Source organism: Apodemus sylvaticus, chromosome 1 (genome assembly GCF_947179515.1).
Source record: "Apodemus sylvaticus chromosome 1, mApoSyl1.1, whole genome shotgun sequence".
In the NCBI taxonomy this organism is placed as follows: Eukaryota; Metazoa; Chordata; class Mammalia; order Rodentia; family Muridae; genus Apodemus; species Apodemus sylvaticus.
This window is the reverse complement of record NC_067472.1, coordinates 56,195,510-56,206,808: the sequence shown is the minus strand read 5'-3', so window position 1 is coordinate 56,206,808 and position 11,299 is coordinate 56,195,510. Positions and strand designations below refer to the sequence as shown.

Below are 11,299 nucleotides of genomic sequence, written 5' to 3'. Positions count from 1 at the left end.
ATAACCTCTCTATTTGATTAATTTGTCGAAGGCAGTTTCCACAGTCTCCAAGTTCCGTGTCCCACGAAGCCTAAAAGCTTGAGGCAAGGCAGCTTGTCCTGTCTGGGACACAGGCAAGCAAAGGTGGGTCAGGAACATATGCCCAGTATAGCTTCCCTGTCACCACTGTCGGAGCACTCAGCAAGCTCACGGTCGACATCATTCTCTGTCCCAACATCAGCATGTCTCACCAATTGCATTGGCAGTCACCACACTCCTTCAGCATCCTAAAAAAAGAAAACATGCCCTCTTCCCATATTAGTCCCCCATCAGGACCATGCCACATGCCAGTGAGTGGATTCTTCCATTTCATCTAGACATAAGTATGCCGAGTTGTAGGTACCATAGACACTCAGCTGCTTGCTTCAGCAGCACATATACTAAAATTGGAACAATACAGAGAAAATTAGCATGCCCCCTGAGCAAGGATTACACACAAATTCATGCCACGTTTCATTAAAAAAAAATCTGTTTTATGTAACTGATGTTTTTAGGGCTCTATGGGCTCTCTGTCCTTGAAGACATATGAATTAGAAATAGAGTTAACGGGGTCTGTTAGACAAGAGGAGCAGACTCATGCCTTTGAGACCTAGTAAAAGCTATTGGTTTTGGTTTTCCTCAGTCCAAAGAGCTGGATATACAGATTGAATAGAGATGGTTTTAGCATGATGAGAAGCATCTTTACATTTATATTCAGAAGGCAACCAAAGGGGAATTAGAATGTTGAGCTTGTGATTGAATTGTAAACTGCCAATGTTCCATTACATACATACATACATACATACATACATACATACATACATATATATGTGTGTGTGTATATATATATATATATAATTTTTTAAAGTTTGTTTTGCAATATCAGAGCATAACCATAATTTTGGAAGACAAAACCAACTTTTAACAGTGTAAACAATCTAGTCTCTCTAAAATCATTACCAAGTGCATTATTCTCATGTTACAAAGCTTGGCTGCCAGTTCTTATATATGAATGCATGACCATGCAACTTCTAATACCTCATTAAAGAAACATTTTTTTAAATCCTATCTTTTATAAGTCTGGTTTCTAGGACAGAAATTACATAAAATATTTTCCTAATTTAGAGACCTGTTTTCCTGGGTTAGCTCATGCCACATGCTTTTGCCCAAAATGCTCCAGCCCTGAGTTTTCAGTTTTAAGCCAACTTTCTGTTACCAATGTTACAAATTTTTAACCATACCCAATATCTTATAGACAATAATCTATAACCACATGTAGAATATATTTATACATTTAGGATCAGTCAGAAACAAACATGAAGTGGCTATACACATTTACATATTTAGACTAGACAGACAAACTTTTCTTAATTTTTTCTAGCTGTAATTTCAAGGGAGGAGCACCTTGTCCTCTGCTGAACCCAATAGTCACAGTCATCGAGATTTTTTGTAGGAGAAACAAAAGCTGATGGCCCCTTTAAGAGAGGTTTATAAAACACAGAGCAACAATTAAGCAAGGAAATGAAACCACTGACAGACATGGACAGGCTGACACTCCAAGGACAGACATTAGACGGAGAGGGAAGAGATCCAGATGTCCCACCAAAGGGACCCAGAACAAGGACTGGGCATTACCCCAGTGGGAGCCAGAGAGGAAGCAGGAGTCTCCTGCCCTCCTCGTGACCCTAGGAGAGCCGAGCGCTGGGACTGCTTGTCTTCACTTCCCTTGAAAAGTGGAAAGAGGGCTGCTTTCTGAAGCCCAGTTCTCCCTCTCACGTCTAGGGCCTAAACTCTGTCTAGTTGAAGTCTAAATGCTAAAAGCATCTATTTTTTCAGGACCATGTGTTGGATAGTAAGTACCCTTTTATCCTCTCCCCCACTTTCTTCCACGTCTGTAAATTTATCTTACCTTCCGCAGGGAATCAGGAACAAATTTGTATAAAAAGCAGAAACTGGGTAAGCTGTTTTTGACTTACCTTCACTCCTCTAGATTTTAGCATATCTCTAAGCATATGTACAAAAAGCACTCTACTGTTACCCTGTCCCATTTTTTACAGGGTTTACTCACTGCTGGCCCAATTTTCCTTTATTTTCTTATGCACTCGCTTCCAATTCCCGAGGTGTCCTTCACTGAGCCCCTCATACTCGAACCCTCAGATTGTGGTACCACCTGACCAAGCCCCTCTCAGTCAGTCAACAAGGTCTCGAGGGAAGGATCAAGGATTAAAGAAAGAAAAAACAATTAGACAACACTATAGTATGACTCCAACAAGCACCAAAGCAAGTTTATTTTTCCCAATTGCTTTTATACCATTCTAAGTGCATGCAAAACATATGGTCAGTTCTTGGTCAAGGACAAACAAGGCATAAATCAAAGTCCCATAATCATTGTATCCAGGGACTTTTAAGATGATTAAGATACAAGGAACATGGGCTGGAGAGATGGCTCAGAGATTAAGAGCACTGACTGTGGTTAAGAGCACCGACTGCTCTTCTGAAGGTCCTGAGTTCAAATCCCAGCAACCACATGGTGGCTCACAACCATCCATAACGAGATCTGACTTTGTCTTCTGGAGTGTCTGAAGACAGCTACAGTGTACTTACATAATAAATAAATAAATATTTAAATATTTAAAAAAAAAGATACAAGGAACACATTTCTCAGCTGTATTTATCTTAAGTCTACTTTCTTGTTCTAACCTGGTGTCAAACACTCTTGGTGATATCCTTGGAATTGCACCAAGAGCTCTCCACATGCTTCTGATTGTCCACAACAGCTGACTATGATTTGCCTCATGCTCTAGAAGAATCATGGTTTTGCCAGCAGATAATTTCTGTGACTGTGTGATGTTTGGGATTCTGGGAACTTTTCAAATGGTACATAAATGCTAGGGCCCTGATAGGTGGATTGGTGGTTGGTGGTCATTTTAGAAAAGTTGGCGGCAGTTTGTTAATAGCCATGGTCAAGAAAGAAACAAAAACACAGGCCTATCAGAATTACACCAGACTTCTCACCAGAGACTATGAAAGTGAGAAGATCCTGGGCAGATGTCATACAGACCCTAAGGGAACACAAATTCCAGCCCACTCTCTATACCCAGTATAAAGTATATTCCAGACCACTATACCCAGCAAAACTCTCAATTACCATAGATGGAGAAATCAAGAGATTCCATGACAAAACCAAATTTACACAATATCTTTCCACAATCCAGCCCTACAAAGGATAATAGATGGAAAACACCAACACAAGGGGGGAAACTACACCTACTATCTAAAAAAAGCAAGAAATCTTTCAACAAGCCCACATGAACATAATTCCACCTCTAACAGCAAAAATAATAGGAAGTAACAATCACTTTTCCTTAATATCTCTTAATATGAAAATTAATATTACCAACATATCCTAATCTATCAAAATTCAAAAATATGAGGAATTAGAAATTGGTTGGCTGTCTCTCTAATTTGGTTATTGGAGAAATATGTTCAATATTGAACAATCCATATACACTTTCTGTTTGTTTGTGCGTGACAGTGTCTTGTTGTGTACCACATAATGGTCTTGAAATCATGCTTCTCCTGTCTCAGTCTCTCTATTAGTAGGATGGTTTATTTGATGTTTTTACACTATACTATGATTTTCAGAACAGCTTGCATATTTCAAAATTATTTATACAGCCAAAATAAACATAGACAATTAATTTGGGAGGTGTCTTGTAAGAGAACAACAAAGAGTGAGACTAAATGTTTTGCTTGATATTTATAATTATTGTATCAATTTTGAAGAAGATGATCTTATAAGTTACTCTTTTGCTGAGATGAATGCTTTTCAAAATCATCACAGCCAATGAATCAAGATCTTACCCTCACCTAATGTCTGTGCCACTCTGCAAATAGAACCATTGTTCACTGAAGCAGTTGATGAATGTCTTCATGGATAGACCATCTTAGTACACACACCATTTCTTATATGAATGCAAGATGTTCCCTGTGGGCTGAGAATGATGACAATCACTCAAGTCAAATAGCTTTGATCATAGCAGGAAATCTGTATCCAAATAATGGTACCTACAATTCATTCCTTGGCACAGCAGAACTGCCAGCTCTTAGCTTAGCTACTATGGAGGTAAAATCCTTTGGTGATGTGAGGAACATTGAAGTACAGCCTTATTACAATGAACTCCAATGTCTAAAAATTGTTCTGATTTTGGGTTTGTACCACAGTAAGAGCCAAGATTTTAAACTCTACTAAAAGCAAAACAAACAAAAAGACTCTATCTTTTTATGTTCATTTATTAACATGTCCATCATTTTTATGATTGGTATAAAAATATGTATTGTGTTGAATATAATAAAAATAAAAATAATAAAAAACTGAAAATAAACATTAAAAAAAGAAAGAAACAAACAAAAAGAAAGAAATTAGATTCAGGGATTTTCCTAATTCCTCCCTCTCCCCATCCTTTTTTCTCTTCTGTTTAGTGTTAGAGGTGAAAGGAGTGGGGGGAGATAAAGGCTGAGAAGAGAAAAAGCCACAGTGTAGCAAAGACCATTGTTACAAAGGAGGATCAGAAGTTCAAGGTCATCCTTATCTACATAAGGACTTTGAGGCCAGCCTGGGCTACATGAAGTTCTGTTTAACACAGTCTGGGCTTTGTGGCACAGACTTGTGTCCCAGCCATAGCGGAGGCTGGTGCAGAGTAATTACAAGCTCAACCCCTGCCGTGGCTCTGTAGTCTGGCAAGTTTTAGACTGTTTCAAAATACAAAGGTGGTGATGCACACCTTTAATCCCAGCACTCAGGAGGCAGAGGCAGACAGATCTTTGGAAATTCAAGGCCAACCTGGTCTATAGAGTGAGCTCTAGGATAGGCAGGGCTACACAGAAGAGACCCTATCTCAAAAAAAACAAAACCCAAAACAAACAACCAAAGGAGCTAAGAGTTATCAGGTTAGGCTTGGTCTGGGACAAGATATTGTATAGCTGAGGCTGGCTTCAAAGTCAATATCCTACTGCCTCAAGCTGCTAATTGCTGGGGTCACAGGCTTGTGTCACCCCTCCCACTGGTGGCAGTTTTTAAAAAGGCTCAGTTCACATTGCTGTCCAGCAGAGGGACCCAAGAGAAGGGCAAGACGCGGAGACCGTCAGACAGACAAATGGATTGTACACTCCAGCATCCCTCCCTGGGAACACTCCTAGATCAGCACGTGGCAGGCCTGGGAAAGACTGCAGCCTTCAGTTCTCTTCTGGTTTTGAGATTTCTGCATAGCCTTGATCCAACAGGAAGGCCAGAAGGAGGAGGGCTCTGTGACGGGCCAGAGGCCTGACCAGGCAGCCTCAGCCACAGCAAAGCTGTTCCTCTCTAACTGGTCGACCTAGGGTCCCACCTAGTGAGATCTGGCCTGGCTGCTTTCCCACCCTATACTCACGTGGTTCGTGGCCCCGGATTAAGAAACTCAAAACTTGAACTGGCCTCTGGGGCTGGATGGCATCTTCACAGAGACGCCTTCCAGCCACTGTGGGAGAAACTGTTCAGGTCCAGAAATGCTCGGTGACCCATCCTGGCTAGGTAGGAGGCTGGATGCAGCTGTAATGTGAGTCCTCTGCCCACAGCTCACCAGGGGCCAACACCCACCATGCCACCCAGTGCCAGCTACATCTGAAGGGAGTAAAGCCCTGCCCAGGCCTACGACCGGCCACTCAGCGGGTTTTCCCGCTCTGCTCAAAGTCTCGCTTCTAGGGCACCTTCCCTGACTGTTCCCAAGGGCCCAGGTGTCACTAGACTTCCATCTCCTTCTCCAATAACTTCTCTCTGTGCTTCCAATCAAGCTGGAAGTTTTGTCTGTGACCTTCAAAGCCCTGAAGAAAAGGCCCCTCTACCAGCCATGGTGGTGAATGCCTTTAATCCCAGCACTCAGAAGGTAGAAGTAGGCAGACCTCTGAGTTTGAGGCCAATCTGGTCTACAGAGTGAGCTCCAGGACACATAGAGAAATTCTGTCTCAGAAAAGCAAACAGCTCTGACTACTAAGGTTTTAATCTGAAACGTCTCCTGAAGGCTTTTAGGGTGAAGGTTTGGCTCCCAGGTGAGGCTCTATTTTTGTTCTAAAAACAAAAAACTGAACCCCAGCTACTGAAAGAAGATTTTGAGGGGAAGGTCCTTAGTGTGCATTATTTTGACTGTTTCCTGTTTTGTCATGATGTGAATCCACCTTCTCTGCCATGCATTCTCCCAACACAAAGAATAGAACCCTCTGAAATCGTGGGCTGAGTCTGCAGCTCAGCTGGTAGAGTACTTGCCTAGCATGCACGATGCTCTAGGTTCAAGTCTCAGAACTGCATATACCATGGGCTGGTGGCACATGCTCACGATCCCAGACTTGGGAAGTGAAAGCAGAATTATCAGGTGTTCAAAACCATCTTTAGTCACATAACAAGTTCAAGGCCAGCTTGAGATAGGTGAGATTCTGTCTCAGAAACAAATAAGGGGCTGGAGAGATGGCTTCCCAGTTAAGAGGACCTGAGTTCAGTTCCGAGCACCCACATAGTGGCTCCCAATCACCTGTAACTCCAGCTCCAGAAACTCCCATGCTCTCCTCTGGCCTCCCCAGGCCATGCAAGCATACTTACGCACATAAAAAATAATAAATTAATCTTGGGGCTGAAGAGACGGCTCAGTAGTTAAGAGCAGTGCCTGCTCTTCCACAGGACCTGGGCTTAATTCTCAGCTCCCACATGGTGACTCACAACTGTCTGTAACTCCAGTGCTAGGCTAAATGAGCCTCCAATCTGACAGCTTCACATAGACATACATGCAGGGAAAACACCAATGAGCAATAAAAATAATAAAAATAAATAAAAATAAAGATAAATAAATCATTTAAAATTAAGAATAAATTAATTGATCTTCAAAATAAAATAAAAATAAAGGTTTGAATAAGTAAATAAAAAAATCTTTGTTTCTGCCAGGTATTTTTTTTAAGATTTATTTATTATATGTAAGTACACTGTAGCTGTCTTCAGACACCAGAAGAGGGCATCAGATCTCTTTATGGATGGTTGTGAGCCACCATGTGGATGCTGGGATTTGAACTCATAACCTTTGGAAGAACAGTCAGTGCTCTTACCCGCTGAGCCATCTCTCCAGCCCCCCAGGTATTTTGTTATAGTAACAAAAAAGAGTAATACACTAATCTTATCTTTCTTCTCTCCTCTGTCTATCTATGTCCTTCTCCCACTCCTCTCTCTCTCTCTCTCTCTCTCTCTCTCTCTCTCTCTCTGTCTCCATAAGGACCCCCTCGTTTTTCTTAGCCCTACTACACTCTGTTAACTACCCCACTTCTCACAAAGACTTGCCCCTTTTTCTGAGGACCCCAAACCCCATCGCAGACCTGTTGTGTTCTGTGATGGTTTCATCTCTCCTGTGGAACTGATGTTCCTGCCAAGCATGGGTGACTGGCATCTGCAGTCACCACAAGACTGCCCAGCTCTGTATTTGTATTAACCCTCTTGTCACCAGTCATAAAACAGCCGTTGTTATTATCCCCGTGTAAGCAAGGCGCAGTGTGTTCTTTCCCATGCCCGAGGCCACGCATCCAGGAAGCTATGGTGCCAAGATCCAGAAGGCACCCAAGGTCATGCTCCTGACTAAGAGAATTCCCACTGCAAAGATAAAGAAAATGAGCCTCCAACTAGGTGTGGTGGGGCACACCCTAGTGCTAAGGAGATGGAGCCAGAGGATTAGAAGTTCAAAGTCATCCACTCCTCAGCTCCATAGCAAATCTGAGACCAGCCTGAGCCACAAGAGATTGTCCAAAGAATAAGGGAGAGGCTGGAGCAATGACTCAGAGGTTAAGAGCACCGGCTGTTCTTCCAAAGGGCCTGTATCCAATTCCTAGAACCCATGTGACAATTCTATCTCCAGTTTCAGAAGATCCAAAGCCCTCGTCTGCCTCCAAGGACAGTGCACACACGTGTTGCACAGATATGCAAGCAGGCGAAGCACCCATATGGGAGGCAGAGGCAGGCAGATTTCTGAGTTCGAGGCCAGCCTGCTCTACAGAGTGAGTTCCAGGACAGCCAGGGCTACACAGAGAAACCCTGTCTTGAAAAACAAAAAGCAAAAAACAAAACAAAACGTAAATAAAATAGTTTTCAATTTTTTGATTAAAAAAAGAGCACTTGCTGCTCTTGCAGAGGATCCAGGTTCAGTTCCAAGCACCATGTGGCATCACATAGCTGTCTTTAACGAAAAAGAGAGAGACAGAGACAGAGAGAGACAGAGAGACACAAAGAGAGACAGAGAGAGACAGAGTCAGAGAAACAGAGAGACAGAGAGAGAGAGACAGAGAGAAACAGAGACAGAGAGACAGAGATAGACAGAGAGAGGGAGAGGGAGCTCAGGGGGACTGGGCCATGGTATAAGAAAGCAGAGCCTGGAGGTGGGGCTTCCCCCTTTCCCCCCCCCCCCAGAGCTCCAAAGGCACCCACGTTCTGAGCCCTCATTGGTGAGAGAGCAAGTCGGGCATCCAGACTCCAGACAAGTCAGCTAGGAAGGAGGAGCCGCAAACCGCCTGGGGTCACCAATCACCCTTGTAATTAAAATACACATTAAGAATCTGCCACCATTAAACACCCATTAGCAGGGAAACCCAATCCCAAAGGGAAGTGAGCTGTGAGAAAGTCCACAGGGCTCCTCAGTGAGGCCTTCCAGGAGGGCCAATAAAACAGTCAGCCTTTGCCCTGGCAACCTAGCCTCACTCGGTTCCAAAAGGAAAGAAACAGAAAATGTGTCTGAAGGCTGAGGAGGCCAGGTTTCCACCACGAGAACCTCACATCTCGGCCTCACTACACCCAGACTTCCCATATCCTCCTCTCTTTAGCACAGACTGTTGCCACATCTTAGAACATCCATCCAATGTGTACCTCCAGGGTCCATGCCTGGCAGACTCAGACAGGATCCTCAACGAGGGCTGCTGAGGGCAGGACACCTTGTATGACTGTGAGGGGAACTGGGGGGTGAGAATGTGGAACCTTAGATACCTGAATATGCCCCTCAGAATTATACAAAGTTGCACTGCTCAAAACAAGATTTGGCTGAAGTTCCCAATATTGAGAATCCATATTAGGAGCTGGGCATGTAGTCCTAGCACTCAGGAGCCTGAGGCAGGAGGATTATTGCAATTATAGACTACACGGCCATTTCAAGGCCATCCTGACCTACAATGTGAAGTGTAAGAGAATCCCTGCCTGAAAAAAAGAAAGAAGCCGGGCAGTGGTGGCGCACGCCTGTAATCCCAGCACTCTGGGAGGCAGAGGCAGGCAGATTTCTGAGTTCAAGGCCAGCCTGGTCTACAGAGTGAGTTCCAGGACAGCCAGGGATACACAGAGAAACCCTGTCTTGAAAAAACCAAATCCAAAAAAGCAAAAGAAAGAAAGAAAGAAAGAAAGAAAGAAAGAAAGAAAGAAAGAAAGAAAGAAAGAAAGAAAGAAAGAAAGAAAGAAAGAAAGGAGAAAGAAAGAGAGAAAGAAAGAGAGAGAGAAAGAGAGAAAGAAAGAGAAAGAGAAAAAGGAAGAGAAAAAGAAAAAGAAAAAGAAAAAAGAAAGAAAAAAAGCCAGCATGAAAACACAGTAAAGATGTCTACAGAGTAAACCTGAGGATCTGAATTCATTCATCCCCAGGACCCACAGGGGTTGGGGATGGTGGTGACTGACTCCTGAAAGTTATCTTCTGGTCTCAGAGATGCTAAAAAGGGAGAGCCTGAAAGATCCACTGCAGGAGAATTAGGGTGATGACAAAGATCAAGGTTGTGAGGACAGGAACAGAGCCAGGGCACCAGGGAGATGAGGCCACACTGAGATCTGGGACAGCTCAGCACATGCGCCTTCCGAAGCTGACAAAGCTGACAGTTTGGAGTTTTGAGACAAGGGCTCACTATGTAGACCAAGCTAGCCTAAAACTCACTATGTAGACCAGGCTAGCCTTGAACTCACAGAAATTTTCTGTGGCTATTCCTCCTGAGTGTTGGGATTAATGGTGTGCGCCACCATGCCTAGCTTCCAAGGCTGGTAGAGGTGATACTATTTGGAAACCATGGGCTCCTCAAAAGTCCCTCAGAAGTGACCTTTGAGTAGCCAATACTTCTTGCTGTCTACCCAATGTCCTGTCTCCTACCCATTGTCCCATAGCAGCAGTACCCTCAGTTTCAGATTGGAAGTGATTTGCCAGTACCCTTGCAGCTGTTTGGGTCATGTGACTAAATTCTGTCCAATGACATATGTTGAGGCCTGCCCCTCAGGCCCCCAGCATAGCTGTAGTCATTTTGTTCCATGCCTGCCAGCTATTTCATATTGTTGCTGTAATATGCCTGCCAGTCACTGACACAGACGAATAATGACTCAGAGCAAAGCCATGCTGATCACATATCCTGTTACATTCTGCATGAGGTTTGTTATCTTAAGAAATTCCACAAAACTTTACGTAGGATCCATCAAATTATTCTAAAATGGCTTGAGTCAGAGTCGACCACCAGACAGTACTTCCTGAATATGGGTATGAGCTCACTGTGGTTTTTGAGGTTTTAGCTGACAGAGAAAGATGTTGGAGGTCATAGCCTCAGCCCCAAATTCTGAGCTACATTCCTGATTGATCAGCCTTAGGATGTATATTCGATAAACCATCCCTGTCAGACTAGATCAGTGTTTGCGTGGTTTATGGGGTGTCTCCTGAACCCCAACATTTGGTGCATTGACCACAAAGGCCCCTACCCTCGAACACCCCTTGGTTGCAGAGAGTGAATGCCACCAAGCCAGCTGGGCCCTCCGTGAGGAGATAAGGGTTTTTGTACCTGTGCAGTTCTTTTTCTTGATTCAGTCTTGTTTTTTGTTGGTTGGTCTTGTTTCTGGTACCTTTTGGTGAGTCAAGTGAAGGCAGCTGGACAAAATGGCCCTCTTGGGTCAGGAGGATGGAGGATGCTCTGATTCTTCTCTTGGCCATGAAGTGGGAGTACAGTCCACCCCCTTCAGACGTGGACTTGCTCTCTGAAACTCAGCTTTGTTTGTTTTGTCATCCACTTTGGTTTTGGGTTTTTGGTGCCTCTCTCCTCTGTTTTTAACTCCTTCACCATGGAATATCTGATTCCCTTTGGTGAGGCATCGGGTCCCCTCCCTCTCCTTCCCAACACTATTGGTTGTCCTTTGCATGCGGTCTGTCTATGTCTGTCAGTTTATGTCTGTAATTCCCTTAAGTTGCTTCATTGTTGCTCTGTGTTTCACATTTAAAGG

General features: G+C 43.6%; 1 non-coding gene across 1 annotated transcript; it reads left to right on the top strand.

The window, feature by feature from the left end:
* Nucleotides 1-399: 399 nt before the first annotated feature.
* On the top strand, nt 400-502 carry LOC127676624 (U6 spliceosomal RNA). Its single transcript, XR_007976078.1, has one exon. It is a non-coding gene; the product is annotated as a U6 spliceosomal RNA (small nuclear RNA).
* The last annotated feature ends 10,797 nt before the right edge of the window (nt 503-11,299 follow it).